This window comes from Brachyhypopomus gauderio, chromosome 1 (genome assembly GCF_052324685.1).
Source record: "Brachyhypopomus gauderio isolate BG-103 chromosome 1, BGAUD_0.2, whole genome shotgun sequence".
Classification (NCBI taxonomy): domain Eukaryota; kingdom Metazoa; phylum Chordata; class Actinopteri; order Gymnotiformes; family Hypopomidae; genus Brachyhypopomus; species Brachyhypopomus gauderio.
Genome location: NC_135211.1, coordinates 49,190,157 through 49,207,258, shown reverse-complemented (window position 1 = coordinate 49,207,258; position 17,102 = coordinate 49,190,157). Strand labels below are relative to the sequence as shown.

The window sequence follows — 17,102 nt, the reverse complement described above, 5'->3', positions numbered from 1 at the left end:
GTTATCAAATTGATATTCTGTATGAATGTGTCTTGGTCACCTAGAGATGGGTTATAGGAGTCCTTAGTCTCGTCCAGGAGAACGAGGAGCAGCTCCTTACAGGCCTCATCCAGAATACTGTTATTCAGAGAGACCTCAATCTGATCAAGGCCAACGGGGAGGTCCTCCTCCCAGTCCTCCTCCAGAACGCTGTTATTCAAAGGTGCTACTGCAAAAATGATTTTTTCAAGAAGCCATAATTAAATATTACATGAAAGTAACAGGTGAATGTTTTTCATCTGAATTGTGTTAATGTGTGCTTGTCTGATATGAATAGCTATTGAACATGTTGATGTCAGCAAATTATGAAATATGTTATCAAATTGATATTCTGTATGTGTCTTGGTCACCTAGAGATGGGTTATAGGAGTCCTCAGTCTCGTCCAGGAGAACGAGAAGCAGCTCCTTACAGGCCTCATCCAGAATACTGTCATTCAAAGGTGCTACTGCAAAAATGATTTTTTCAACAAGTCCTAATTACATATTACAATGTTTTTTAGCTGAACTGTGTTAATATAAGCATTAGATAAGCAGTAGATATATGCGACATATAGCCTGGTGCGGCTTATACAACATTTTCCATAAAAAAAAAACTTGGTAGGTGCGGCTTATATTGAGGTGCGCTCTATAGTCCAGAAAATACACAACCCATAAAAAATCCCTTTAAAGACTTTTTCTAATCAATAAATATACAAAGCCAAGCAGAAAGACACAAATGTAATTGAATCGTTATTATTTTATTTATATTGAGACTATCACTATTTGTGGACCTAGGTTTGTTGGTATGTTGCCATAGCAACACCACTGACTTCATAAAAATGAACCTGTCAAATTATCAGATTCTTTTTCTATTTTTCACTTATTGGTTTTACCAATAAACACCAAATTCAGCTGTGTTAAAAGAACAAAATAAGCCCCAAAATATGCCCTAAAATAAGGTGTCACCATTGTACTCATTTACTCACTCAAGCCATGGGTGTTGTCGGTCTCCTGTTTTAATTCTGTTCCTCCGTATACCTCCTCTGTGTCTGTGTCCAAATCTTCTTGGGTGCCACAGCACCAGCACCAGAGAAAACTCCTTTTAATATCTTCCCACATCATTGTTTTTACACAGACTGATATGGAATTATACTGTACATGCAATTATATATATACCCTCATTTGTTGTGCCGTCGTTATGACGACAGAGCAGGTATTATGACGTCATGTGTATGTTGTATGTGTATGTTGCATGTTCTTCAAGAGGCTGTGCCTCTTGCCAGGCTGCCATTGCAAATAAGAAAGCTGTTCTTAATGATTTGCCTGGTTAAATAAAGGTTAAATAAAAAAATATAATATATAAAATAAAAAATAAATAAATGTGGAATTATGGGAATATATATATATATATATATATTTTTTTTTTTTATTGAAGTAAAAAAATAATCAATTACAATAAAAATGGCATCAAGATAAAGTACTTTTACCAGTTTGAACGTAGACCACAACAGGTTATTACAATATATTAAAATATAGAATATAAACAAATATTTTTAATATAAATAAACAAAAAAAACCCACAAGAGATATAACTTGTGGACGAGGGATCATCTGAAAGTTTTAGTTCATTAATAGTATGATACAGTTCTATTGCCTGTTTATTATCCATCAACTTCACAGATGCTAAAAAGTGAGCTCTTTTTGAAATGTGAGAAAGGATTGGCAAATCTTTTTAAAATGACATTTGTCACAGTCCTCAGTTTGACTGTGGGGACAGTTAGCGTGTGGGAGCTAGCGGAGAACAATACTGATAGCAGCATCGGAAGACCACTTCAAAAACACCGACGTACAACTCGACCGAAGTATTTCATCATGTTTGAGTCCATGGGCGGTTTGTTAATTAATCACCCTAATTAACAAACCGCCACTTTCTACAACTACCATGGTGGGCGCAGAGGAGCGGACAGGAGAGAGAGAGATGGATAAATCTCTGGTTAATATCACCTACGGTAATGATTTAACAGTCTTATCTCTTCTGTGAACGAGTGAATACAGCACGTACTCGTTTCAGCTGCAGCTCGGTCACTTAGGCTCATATATTCGGCGGATATTTGCGTTTCGCCGCGAAAGAAGGAAATAAAAAAACATTAAACAGGGCTCTCAAGTCTCACGCATTGAGCGTGTGACACACGCATTTGACCGTCTTCACACGCTCACACGCCACACTTCCGATTTCACACGGCGAGAAAAAAAAATCTAGTTTATTTACCTCCGATCCATATCTATCTACCTACATAAGTCATGTGACTGCCACACCATTTTAAGGTGAAATATTAGTTGTGGGAATATAAGCAAAGACGGGTGCGAGTTTCAAGTCATTTGTTGATGTGTTTAATTTGTGTTGTGCTTTAACCTTTTCTTACCTTAGCGCAGCGTGTTCGTTGATTGCAAAAGAAAACATTACCAGTCTTGTCTTTAGCCTTTTATTAAAAAATACACATATGCCTATTAATTAATTTAATACAGAGATCTCTGGAGAGCTCACATTACCTAATCATGTCACCCCATGTGCAGCTCTGAAGCTGTCTGCTCTCTTCACCATTATATATGCTTTCCTCTAAACATAGGAGCTGCACATTCCATAGTTCAACCTACAGCTGTCTCTATTCTGGAAGCGAGGTCTTACTACCTGGCCTCACCACATAAGGCCACAGTGAGCCTTCTCTTACACATCCCATTTTAGCCTACTGCAAACGCATGGAGTATTGGAAGTGGCACACAAGCGCTTACACCGTCATTCTAGCAACTTGATCCTTAATATAATGTAAGCAAAACATATAGTGATTAATAATAGAGATTTGATTAATACTTTATGACTATTCAAAATATATAAATTATGATAAGCTGTTGATTCAATACTGTAATGTAAACAAACTATGAAGGGATTAAGATGACAATCACAACATTTGCCACCATTATTGTCATGCTAGTGTAGTTTGTCTTTTGCATGGATGCAGTTTACAACTTTACGCCCAAAATTGTTTGCTGGTTATTGGTCACATTTATCTAGCGTTCATGGCTAGATCTACCAATAGCATTGGAATAACCTTTTTTCTGTGCTTTTCTGGCCATTTGGCTGAAGTTGAGATTTAGTTCATTACCCCTTGCACCTGTAAAAGTTAGGTTTTCTCTGTTATATTGTACTTATCAGAGTGTACAACACTCTTATATTGTACTTATCGTACAATACTGTAACGTTCTGCACGGGGCAGAACAGGGAGGCGGACACAAACGCTGAGGAGAGCGAGATTTATTAAGGGAAATTCCATAGACAGAGTCGAAGTGACGGGCATGGGTCATAACGGGTAGGCAGTCAGGACACGAAATACGGACAGACATAGCGAACACAACAAGGAAGACTCACGGAACAGCAGCACTGGGGCGAACAGGCAAAACACAGAGAAAAACAAAAAGACCGACAACTAGACCTGGGAGACACAGGGACTAATATACACAGGACTAAACTAGGGACAGGTGATGACAATGACACAGGGGCGTGGTAACTAACAAGGGATTCATAAAACTAACGAGCAGGGCGAGACAAACAGGCAGGGAACACGGACATGAGGGAACCCAGAGTGACAGCTACGAGAGGGGGCGTTGCCCTACGTGACAAATACATAGACATATCCTCAATAATATTTGATAACCGTGACATTGTATATTGTGTTTATTTGTATGTTTGTTCACATAGTATATAACTGAACAGTATTTTTGACACTGGAGCAAAGACCAGTGTTTCAATAACTGACTACATACACAGTGTGGACTGAAGTAGGTGAATAAAAATATATATATTTCCCAAACTATGATGAATTAAAATGTAGTTTGTTATGCTATTGTATTATCATTGTCACTGGCATTTAATTCCCTAAGTCACATTATCACATTAATAATGGCACTGCCAACATTAGTAACCAGAAGCCAGGGAGCTACTTGCTAGGGGTGTGGCGAGCCATGGTATTGGGTTAACGAGATGAAATTTTTCTTTAATATATTAATTTCAAAATTGAAATACATGATTGAAAATATTTTATTTGACTAAAACTCACAAAATGCAAAACAGCAGGTGAATTTTGTAAGTAATCATCTTGCAACAGATGTCAATAAATGTTTACTCTGGTTATGAATTATGTATGGTTCCAATTAACCATATGCAGTAAATACAGAACATTATGCAGGTACTGCAGTCGGTTTTACCATAAACTGAACAACTTCTCTCTTAAGACCTTTCCCTAATCTGAATTCTCTTTTTTTCCATTGGAACTTTGGCTTTATATTTAAAAATGCATAGGATGTGCCATTTTGCGACTGGAGCTTTTAGTGTTCAAGGTGCATGGATTTGACTGTATGCTAATGTTTAGTTTTGAACCTGGTACAGGCTTGTCATCCTGTGTCTTGTTGCTCATCCTATAGTCAAAAACAAGTTTGGGATTCCCAGTGCATCTGAACTGTACATTTTTGATGAAAGTGACACGGCAGTGGAGGAAGACATCCTTCTTGAACTGATGGAGGCCAATCCTGACTTATGCCTGACAGTACGTGACAGTGAGTCTGATGAAGGTAGGTTTTGTTAGAATTTGCATTGTAGTCAGTATAATCATGCTACCAGCATTAGTTTGCAAATGTACGTTTGATTATAAGCATCCCATTCTTGCTATACAAAGCCACAGCTTGCTATGTCAAAGTTGTATATATTTTTCTGAAAAAAATTAACTTTGCAGTTTAGATTATTTTTCTTTCACTCCATGACCCAAAAGTGCATATTTGGTGTACTGTATTTTAACTGTAAATTACTGTTCATAAAATAATGACCAGTATTGTCACGTATGTGTCAGAGTACAAGAGGACATGTTTATTTATTTTTTTAAATTGCTTTTTCTTTAAAGGAGGATTCCGTCCCGTAAACAGAAGGAGAAGTATGCCCTGGGGATCATTACACTTTTTCCTTCACTGAAGGATCCTTTTTCTCCAAAGGGCTATGTAAGTTTAAAATACTTATTTTCAGAAATTATACCAGTTTTACATAGAGACAGAACTCTTAAGTGTCATTAGGGGAAAGCATTGTGCTCAGTTTGAATAGAAGTGAATAGGGAAATTGACTTGTAATGTAACAATAGCTCATTGAGACACCAGGCAGGCTAAGCTAGTTAACATAGCAAGCTCAGTAAAGTTTATCAGATTTTAATCTGTGATAAAAAATCAATGAATGATGGAACTATGTCATTTTTTTTATTAACAGGAGCATTTCTATGATTGCGAAAAGAGCACAGGATATTTAGCATGGCGGCTGAAGACCATGTCCAGGAATAAATCTCAACAATCAGTTAAGGCAACCACAGTGTCACAAGCACAAGGAACAAATCACAGAAGATCAGTAGCATCAGTGCCTGAGCACCTTGATGGAGATGCCTGCCAGGAAGCTCTATCATTTCTTGTTCATTGTCATGATGAACCAAAAGTATTGAAGATGAAGATGTCCTTTGAACATCACCAGAACCTAGTGCATGACTCACAGAGAACGACAGATGTCCTAAAAACATTCCCACGTTTTTTAGATGTCAAAGGACTAGTGAGTTGTGCATTGGTTTTTAAAATCCAGGCTTTCATTTGGTTTGGCTGTTTACAGTGCATTGACCACTGATACATTTGTATGTGTATTTGATCAACAGCTGAATCAAGATTTTGTGCTGCTGTTTGGTGAGGAAACGTCCTCCAGGTTGCTTGAGAAGTGGGACACAACCTTCAAGCCGAAGGTTATCGAAGAGTCCAAACACCTGACTAAGTCAACCGAGCTGCACCGACTTCTAAATGCTGCTGAGAAACATGACACCAGTAAGTAAGATAGTCTTGGTATCTAGTCAGTTGGCTAGTGTTATGTATTTTTTATGTCTAACTGATGGCGAGTTATTGTTTGTGTCTCCCGCCTCATGCAGGCTTTAGAAGAGCTGGACTATCTAACGGCTCTGGATAATGATGGGAACCTGTCTGAGATTGCAGTGATTATGTCTGAGTTGCCTCTGGAACCGCAGATGGCTAAGAGTCTGCTGGCCTCCTGCGAGTTTGACTGTGCGAGTGAGGTGCTAACCATTGCTGCCATGTTAACAGGTAATGTCATTCATTCTAACAGGCAAGAATAATGTGTAAGCCAAGTATTTTCACCCCACTGTCTATCCATCTATACATGAACCATTTTGACAAACCACCTTATTATTGTTTTGTTTTTCTATACATCTGCATATCAGTGACTACATCTTTCATTATAGTGAAACTAATTCATCTGTTTAGTTAGGAGAAAAGATCCTGGTACTGTTTAGTTTTTGTGTTTGGTTGTCAGCATCTTTTTAAACTAGACTCACACCTCAACTGGTAGTACAGGTAGGGCAAGCTAGGACAACACCTAGCAATGTCAGGGGTTTTATTCCTAGAGATATACAGCGTATGTTTGTACTGATATATGTAATTCATGTCAGTTGCTCTGAAAAAAGCATCTGCCAAATACGGAAAACTTAAATCACATTTTGCTATAACATACATTCTATTCTGTGGAGCGGTAGTAGGGCTGCCAGATATGAACATTGAGGTTACCTTCATTAGGACCGGCATTTTGACACCTTATTGAACATGTTGGTTCATGATAAAAAGACACATTTTTCACCCTGCTGTATAAACTGTTTCATCCAGATACTTCTCACTCTATGTAGCTCATGTCAGTGTTGCAGACATGATAAATTAAACTGACTGAATTGACTGAATCCATGGTTTATGAAGTTTCCTATCCTCTTGCAGCTCCATCTTGCTTCCTGGCCCCTCCTCCTTATCAATGTGTACAACGCCTACAAACACAGCCAGCACAGCTCACGTGAGTCACGTGAGAATTAAAACACACCAGACTCATTAACATATCAAACCCAGAATGTGAACTAAATGTGTATTGTTACTAAACATATTCACTTCCATTTACTAAGACCTATTTTATATTTGACTCTTTCAGTGTGTTTATTGAACGTTCTAAGCACCCCAAACATTTATTATATCAAATGTAGTGGTGGGACTTTAACGCGTTAATTTCGATTAATTAATTACAGGAAAACTAACAAACTAAAAAAATTAATGCATTTTAACACATTTAACGCATGAGACACTTTTGCACCATGGAATGTTTCTCAGTGCACGAGTTCCAGACATACAGATTATATGGACGCACAATAAGATGAGCATGATGGAGATGACTGAAGAGGCTACGCTGGTGGATGGGAAATTTAAATATAAGAAACTTCCAGATGGAAGTACAAACACAAATAGTGTTATTTGCACTTTATGTAGGAAGGAGTTCGCTTATCACAGGAGCACTTCCACCCTTCATTACCACCTCAACGCAAAACATGTTGGGGCTAACACGCAGGTCAGTAATGATAACTTAGCTGATAAATGTATTCCTAGTACGAGCAAACAGTGTCGCCAGTCAACACTCGACCACATGTCGGGGTTCAAATTAAGAAACAAAATTGACCAATTCACTGGCGAGATGGATTGCTGTGGACTGTAGAGCGCTCTCTGTGGTCGAAGGCTTAAGTAAGACGCGGCAAGTATGAATGTTTCCGCCGTTCGCGGAGGTTGGACCTCTATTAGCAACAAGAATTATCTTGGTGTGACAGCTTATATTATAGATGATGAATGTGAAGTCGGTTCACATAAGGGTCACTTTGAATGTTGTGTCACCATACCATATCAGTTCTGGCCAAATTTGATGATGTGTTTCTTGTATCTATAATTTTTACAAAGTTTAGTTTCTTAATAGAAATTTTAGATTTTTCTTAGTTTCTTCCATAACCAATACTGATGCATCTTATGTTGCTGTTTGTTGACCAAGCTGACTAGCACTAATAACTAAAACATACCGCAAGCAAGTGTGTTGTGCTACTACAATTCTCTATTTTTAAACCATTCAAAAACTGGAGCAGTTTGTCCTGACAAAGCAACCTGAAACTTCAAACTACAAAGAAAACAGACCAAATCATAATGAACATACATTGACCATTGTAACAAAAAATATGTCTTTTGATATTAATTGTCTTATTTTCTTAAAATAAAGGGAACACATCCAAATAACACATCCTAGATCTGAATGAATGAAATATTCTCATTGAATACTTTGTTCTGTACAAAGTTGAATGTGCTGACAACAAAATCACACAAAAATCATCAATGGAAATCAAATTTATTAACCAATGGAGGCCTGGATTTGGAGCCACACACAAAATTAAAGTGGAAAAACACACTACAGGCTGATCCAACTTTGATGTAATGTCCTTAAAACAAGTCAAAATGAGGCTCAGTATTGTGTGTGGCCTCCACGTGCCTGTATGACCTCCCTACAACGCCTGGGCATGCTCCTGATGAGGTGGCGGATGGTCTCCTGAGGGATCTCCTCCCAGACCTGGACTAAAGCATCCGCCAACTCCTGGACAGTCTGTGGTGCAATGTGACGTTGGTGGATGGAGCATGATATCCCAGATGTGCTCAATCGGATTCAGGTCTGGGGAACGGGCGGGCCAGTCCATAGCTTCAATGCCTTCATCTTGCAGGAACTGCTGACACACTCCAGCCACATGAGGTCTAGCATTGTCCTGCATTAGGAGGAACCCAGGGCCAACCGCACCAGCATATCCCTCCTATCGTCCTTGGGGTCAATTTGACCCCATTCAATGTTTATCATTGAAAAAATAGTAGTTGACTTTTTTTCTTTTACTTCATATTTCATGACATTTCCTAATTTGATGGGGACAAGTGATAAAGCATAAAATTTTCATGATGACTTTTTTTCAATGTGCTGAACACATATTGCACCCATCGGTGGTCCTCAGGGGTCAATTTGACCCCAAGCTGTTTTAACTAGATTTGTATGAAAAATTCAAGATAAATTCATTCTAATTGAAAAGTTTGGCCTGATGGTGGCGCTAGAGGACAGGTCAACTCACAGATTTTCAAGGGGCTATTTATGTATTCAACAAATAAATAAAGTGCCTGTCCAGGGCCGGTGTCAGGACATAGGCTATACAGTGGGGGGGGCGTCAGAAAATTTTGGGGTGGCGAATGTAAATGGTTGACCTGGAGGGGGGGGGCAATGTAAGTTGTTGACCGTGGGGGGGGGGGGGGGGGGGTGGGTGGGGGTGGTGAACATAAGTTGTTGACCGAGGGGGGGGGGTGGTGGCGAACGTAAGTTGTTGACCGGGGGGGGGCCGAGTGGTTGAGGGGGCGCCGTGTAGCGATTGTTGTAAAATAAATGGGTCTTATTATTTACATTGAGGGGGCGGGGCACATCACCTGGGGGGGGGGGGGGGGGGGGTTATAAATTGTTGACCGAGGGGGGGAACGTAAGTTGTTGACCGAAAGGGGGGGGGGGGGGGGTGGCGAACGTAAGTTGTTGACCAGGGGGTACCGGGCAGGTGAGGGGGCGCCGTATAGCGATAAATAAAATAAGTAAAACAAATGGGTCTTATTATTTACATTGAGGGGGTGGGACACATCGCCTGAGGGGGCAACGCCCCCATTTGCTCCCCCACCCCCCCTGTGGGGCCGGCCCTGTGCCTGTCCCAAAAATGTGGTCAACAATATTCTGTAAATCATTTTCTAGAGTCAAATATCCCTGGGGTCAAATTGACCCCAAGGACGAATCGTGTAGTAGTATATTTGAGGATAATAGGACAGATATGGTCTGACAAGGGGTCTGAGGATCTCATCTTGGTACCTAATGGCAGTCAGGCTACCTCTGGTGAGCACATGGAGGGCTGTGCGGCCCTCCAAAGAAATGCCACCCCACACCATTACTGACCCACTGCCAAACCGGTCATGCTGAAGGATGTTGCAGGCAGCAGATCGCTCTCCACGGCGTCTCCAGACTCTGTCACGTCTGCCACGTGCTCAGTGTGAACCTGCTTTCATCTGTGAAGAGCACAAGGCGCCAGTGGCGAATTTGCCAATCCTGGTGTTCTCTGGCAAATGCCAAGCGTCCTGCACGGTGTTGGGCTGTGAGCACAACCCCCATCTGTGGACGTCGGGCCCACATACCGTCCTCATGGAGTCGGTTTCTAACCGTTTGTGCAGACACATGCACATTTGTGGCGTGCTGGAGGTCATTTTGCAGGGCTCTGGCAGTGCTCCTCCTGTTCCTTCTTGCACAAAGGCGGAGTTAGCGGTCCTGCTGCTGGGTTGTTGCCCTCCTACGGCCTCCTCCACTTCTCCTGGTGTACTGGCCTGTCTCCTGGTAGCGTCTCCAGCCTCTGGACACTACGCTGACAGACACATCAAACCTTCTTGCCACAGCTCGTATTGATGTGCCATCCTGGATGAGCGGCACTACCTGAGCCACTTGTGTGGGTTGTAGAGTCCGTCTCATGCTACCACGAGTGTGAAAGGACCACCAACATTCAAAAGTGACCAAAACATCAGCCAGAAAGCATAGGTACTGGGAAGTGGTCTGTGGTCCCCACCTGCAGAACCACTCCTTTATAGGGGGGGTCTTGCTAATTGCCTCTCATTTCTACCTGTTGTCTATTCCATTTGCACAACAGCAGGTGAAATTGATTCACAATCCGTGTTGCTTCCTAACTGAACAGGTTGGTTTCAAAGAAGTGTGGTTGACTTGGAGTTATATTGTGTTGTTTAAGAGTTCCCTTTATTTTTTTGAGCAGTGTATATGTTCTGAGAAAATCAACAAATCAATGAATTGCAGAGTGTTAAATACATTTAAAAAGCACACATATTCACTTAACTATTTTGCTATATTCCAGAGCAGTGGAAGCGACAGCATAATTTACAGAATAATTTAATTACAGAATAATTCAATTATTGTGGAACTGTTGATTTACTGCAGGTTCCAGTTTAGCACAATGGTGTGCTGATCATTACCTGAGTCTGGCTGCTCTGCAAACAGCCGATGCTGTTCGTGCAGAGCTCGCTGAGATCCTGAGGCGGATAGAGCTCCAGGTATCTTCACCTGCGTTCGGCTCCAAGACCAACTGAACACCAAGCAGGTCCTACTGGCAGGCTTCTTCATGCAGGTAAAGCCATTAGACTCAGTATTCAGGCCATTAGACTCAGTATTCAGGCCATTAGACTCAGTATTCGGGCCATTAGACTCAGTATTCGGGCCATTAGACTCAGTATTCGGGCCATTAGATTCAGCATTCAGGCCATTAGACTCAGTATGAACGGCAGTTTCCAGTCTGGATGAGAAACTTCTTTGGTCAAGTTTTCTCATAATAAATCTTCAATGTAATACAACGAAATTTGTGCACAGTTCTTCTCACACAAGCCAGTATTTGTTAATATCCCATCAAATGCTCTTTGTAGTGTATATTTATAATGCAAACCAATGCTTGCTGTATGGGTTTCTAACTTAAAAGACCTCACAGGAATCATTAAATTTAGCTTTGACCCTAAGTGCCTGTTCCAATATCCCAGGTGGCCAGGGACATTGATGGATCAGGGAATTACTTCATTCTTACCCACAAGCACGTGGCTCAGATCCACCCTCTCTCGTGTTATGGGACTGAGCCACACAAACAGAACCTTCCAGTGGGTTGTATACCATGAGCACACGCTGTCAGAGAATAACTGCATCAGAACCGTCACCCAGATTTCAGCACGAGTAAGTCTTTTTTATGAGTTTTAAACGTGGTGTTTAATGCAACAACTATTATTAATGTAATGATCCTTTAGTTTGCATTTGATGAATGCTAATATGCCAGTGAGGTTTTTACTGCTAGAGAGTTTTTACACAGAACAGTCAAACCCATCAAATCCAGTTTTGCCCTGACATTGTTTGTCATGTAGCTAATTTTCTATTCTGGTTCGTTTGTTCCATTCCTCTGTACCTTTAGAGGCTAGAGCTGGAGGTTGAACTTGAATTAATGTCTTTACTTTCAAATGGCATGTACTTTCGAATGGCATGTGATTCTAAAATTACTTTTCATGTTATTTTATTCTTCCAACACCCTTTAGAGTTCAGGAATGTATGAAAACTGGAGATAATGACAAATGAAATGTAGTCAAATATGTAGACACATTCCTTTGTGTTTATATTGAAGTGTCTAATATTCACATTTCTGTTTATTATTCGTATGAACAGGTTCATCTGCATGGCTCCTCAATACTTCTTCTACAACTTGCCCCCTAGTGAGAGTAAAGAGGTACTGCAGCACATCACAGAGCACAGCTCAGCTGCACACCCCAAGGGCAAGAGGGAACCCCAGATCCAGAACAACACCACCCATGAAGAACAGCCTTATGAACGCTGTGTCATACAGTGACGATGGAAAAATACATAAAGACATTAACAAGTAAATGGACTTCTAGAGGCATTAGTGAGACTCAAATTAAGGAACAGGAAACGGGTATTTAAATGCTGTACTGCAGTAGCCGCGCTAGTTTGAATGCACATGAAGCTCTAGAGACTCGCATGTTGTTTCACATGTTGTTCCAAAACTGCAGCAACAAGTTTTGGAGTGTTGTATTTGAAGGAAGAAAAACTAGGATATTTTAGTTACATGGGGAAAATGATAGTAGTACTGGCTGCATTCTCTGGTTTTCAGGGTTTTTTGTGGTTGCCATTTTTTGTTTGGGTAAAGCAAAATACTTTAAATAGATTAAACTAGATTTCTGTCAGTCTGTCAGCCTACATATTTCTACATATTTATTGTAAGCTGGTATTCTGCTAATATATGATTAGAACTTTTATAACAAATCGGCAGTTACACTTTTGGCAGTTACACTTTTGAAATTATAAAAATGTTTACAGAGTGCATCTCTGCATAACTAGAAAGAATTTGTAAGCACTAGAGATTCAACACGTAGTAACCGAGGGATCAGGGCTGTGTTATTACTAATTATTATTAAATGCAATTTGTGGTTTTATGTGGAATCAGCTTTCATGGTGTTCTGTGTGTTTGCCGCAGTTTTCAAAATGCTTTGCAATCCTTTGATAGTTTTAATAGACTGTGTGTAACTATCAATCACGTGTTGAGCATAACAATAAGAAATGTACACGTTTGTATGTAGACATTTACTTGATATCTGTGCCTTTGTCGCGTTGTTTTTGAGATTCCTTTGGGCATATTTTGGAGTGCCCAAAGAAGTGGACAACCCGGCACCCGGTTGGAGTAAAGTGCCTTGATCAAGGGCACTTCAGTCATGGCCTGGCAATTGAACCCACAACCCTCCAGTCACAAGACCAGTTCCCTAATCCCCAGACCATGACTGCATGTATATGTACACCAAGGACTAGTCAAAAACACGTGTACACTGAGGTCTAGTCAAAAACACAGATGTGTACACTGTTCTCCACAAACTGCACTCAGAAAAAGATAAAACGTTTCTTTCTGAGACTCCAGTATCTTGAAGTACGCCATGAAATTTCTTGTTTGTTGGCTTGTTTGGTGTCTTTACAGGTCTGAGTTAAATTCAGGACATGTATCCTCTCACTAATGATGACAAATCTGACCTTCCTTCGGGTCTCCAGGCCATTCTGCCAGGGTACCTGAGAAGCCCGTTTGTACATGCGGCACTCAGCTATATTAGCTGTGGCTCTGAGGACGATTTTAAGTGTAATGACAATGACTGCTGGTGTCAGTGACATTTCAGAGAAGATGAACATCTGTTTGCTAATTAGTGACTGATTCTTTGAGTCTTCTAGCTGCCTGATGAACTAGGGTGAGTTTCCTGACCACATGGTGAGTTTCATGCACTTAGTTTTAGAGGACTGTTTGTTGTAATATGAGCATTCTGTGAAACCCTTCATGCATTACATACCTCTTTATTTATATTATTATTTAACAATTCAGTTGCCCCAGGAGTTAATTATAAAAGGAAAATAATTTGCATTAATCATCAAAGTTGGCCCACTATACATTTGATGATAGACAAGTGCATTGTTTGTCATCACTGTGCACTCTGGAAATGTTCAATGATCAATTCAAAATATTCTAACATATACATAATTGAAAAGTCTCTGTTTAAATTAGTAGGCATAAGAGGTAGCCCATTCAGGCATGATACAAAAATGCATTGATGCCTACATTTGTTTTCCTTAATTCAGTTAATACACTGTAGCTTTGCTTATGGCCTATACTTTTAGGGATATAGCTAAACACATATGTTACAACCATTTTTGAACTCGATATGCCCAATTGTTGTCCACATTTAAATGAAAACATTTTGGATAAATATTTTGAATGAATGTTTTAATTACATTAAATTCTGTTCATATTCTCTTATCTCTGTCCAGTCACAGAGTTCAAATTAAATATTTATCAAGGAGTCAAATGATGCAACAAATATGTAAGCTGTTGCAAAAAATAATAAATAAATACAGTACAATAAGTGCAGAACATGTACAAGTGCAAAACTCAAATGGAATTTAAATCGGACTTTTCTGCAAATAAAGAATGTTCATTAAATATTATTTTAATTAATCAATCAATCATCAGTTATTTATATAGCACCTTACACAACCAAAGTTGATCAAAGCGCTGTACACAATGGAATCAAAAATAAACTAGTATGGTCTTTTTTATAAACGTTTTTATAAACTAGTATGGTGATTTAGTCCGTGTGCAGTTGGCAATGATACCATTTGCACATAATTAGATGTTGAAAGCCATCCTAAATAAGTGTGTTTTAAGTTTGGCTTTAAATATTGGTAGATCAGTGATGGAACGTGGAACAGTAGGCAAGGCATTCCACAATTTAGGACCTGCTACTGCGAAAGATCTATCACCCCACTGCTTACACCTAGACCGTGGAACCTCCAGTAGATATTGTCCACCTGAACGAAGATCTCTGCCAGGCTGATGTAACTTTATAATGTCACCTATGTAGGGAGTCCATGGACTGCACAGAAAACAAACAGGATTTTAAACTGAATTCAAAATTTTACTGGGAGCCAGTGAAGAGAGTAAAGAACAGGAGTAATGTGATCGTGCTTGCGAGTATTAGAAGAAACCAGGCAGCTGCATTCTGAACCAGTTGCAGGCGATGAAATTTATAAGATTAGTCTATTTTGATTAATTTTCACTGATACACTTTACTGTCTCTTAATATAAAATATTAGTCAAAATTATACTGCTGGATTACAACTAAAAAAGTCTGTTTCTTAGCATTTGATTTTCAAATCAAGGCAATTTTAAAACTGTCCACTAGACGGCGCAATGGTGTAACCAGTGTCCTAAAAAAGTTCAATATTGAAGGTACAAAAATAAATTAAAATATCCTGTGGATTAGGAAACTGGAAGACACCACAGAAACATCCTGGCACAATAAATATGTACATATCTTCATACTACATTTGGTAAAATACTACCACTTGATGTGATGTTAATAGATATTTAAATAGATGTGACATATTCTAAAACTACATACAGTCATATTTTGCAACAGCTATTTCAGTTTAATATATCTAATAACTGATGGACACAGTAATATTTCAGGATTTAAATGAGGTTTATCGTACTAACAGAAAATGTGCAATATGCATTAAAACAAATTTTGACAGGTGCAAAAGTACGGGCACCTCAACAGAAAAGTGACATTAATATTTAGTAGATCCTCCTTTTGCAAAAATAACAGCCTCTAGTCGCTTCCTGTAGGTGTTAATGAGTTCCTGGATCCTGGATAAAGGTATTTTTGACCATTCCTCTTTACAAAACAATTCCAGTTCAGTCAAGTTTGATGGTCGCCGAGCATGGACAGCCCGCTTCAAATCATCCCACAGATGTTCAATGATCTTCAGGTCTGGGACTGGGATGGCCATTCCAGAACATTGTAATTGTTCCTCTGCATGAATGCCTGAGTAGATTTGGAGCGGTGTTTTGGATCATTGTCTTGCTGAAATATCCATCCCCGGCGCAACTTTGTGCCAGGATGTTGCGAATATAATCTTGTATGCGGACGATACTGTTCTGTTCACCCACGGAAAAAGTAAAACAGAAGTGGCCATAAAATTAACAGAAGAACTGAAAAAGGTTATGGTCTGGTTACAAAATTGTTGTCTTACACTAAATTTGGAAAAGACAGTTACAATGTACTTTGAAAACAGATACAAATGTTCTAATTATTCAGATATTTATATAAATAGGGAAAAAATAAAAAATGTAAATAGCTTTAATTATTTAGGTGTTACTCTTGACTCATCTTTAACTTTTAAAAATCATGTAAAAAAACTGTGCAAGTCTTTGAATCTTAACTTGGTAAATTTTAGGTATATTAGAGGATCTCTCTCTACGGAGGCATCACATATGTACTTAAATTCTATGATTCTCTCACGTTTTCAATACTGTATGACAAGTTGGTTGCAGGCTAGTAAAACAGTCTTAAAGCCTTTGGAATTAATTTTTAAAAGTGCTATAAAAATTCATGATAAAAAATCTAGACAATATGACCAATGTCATATTCTTTCTAAATATAATTTTCTTAGTTTTGACAATTTAATAATCTATGCAAATATTTGTCTACTTTTTAAAATCATCTATGGAGTAGCTGCGCCTCCTCTAAGAAGGTTTATAACATTGAGCTCAGAAAAAACAGCTCGAGTCACAAGAGCAACCTCAAGAGGAGAGTGCAGCATCCCAAAATATAGGACCTCCTTTGCTAAATCTGCGTTCTCAGTTGTTGCCATGAGTCACTGGAATACTTTGCCAAATGAGATTATAACATGTAAAAGTTTCCCAACGTTCGCACATCTGACAAGGAAATGGCTCTTATCCAAACAAGTTTGCACCCATTAGTTACGACGTGTGAGTGAGAGGTTTGTCTGGGAAAGTTTCATGATGTACAGGTGTGTGTATGTGAACAAATTAGTGTTTTGTGATAACTGGAGGATTTTTTGTAAGTTTTATGAATGGTGTAATTGACAGATGAATTTTATATGTTGTATGCCCGTATTTATGTTTAACGGTTTCTGTCATCCACTAAACAGTATTTTTCTGTATTCTGTCTAAACATCAACCTGTCCAGAGACTACAGGT

General features: G+C 39.2%; 1 pseudogene; it reads left to right on the top strand.

Moving 5' to 3' along the window:
• The first annotated feature begins 1,960 nt into the window (after positions 1 to 1,960).
• On the top strand, positions 1,961 to 12,392 carry LOC143509397 (putative pre-mRNA-splicing factor ATP-dependent RNA helicase DHX32; annotated as a pseudogene).
• The last annotated feature ends 4,710 nt before the right edge of the window (positions 12,393 to 17,102 follow it).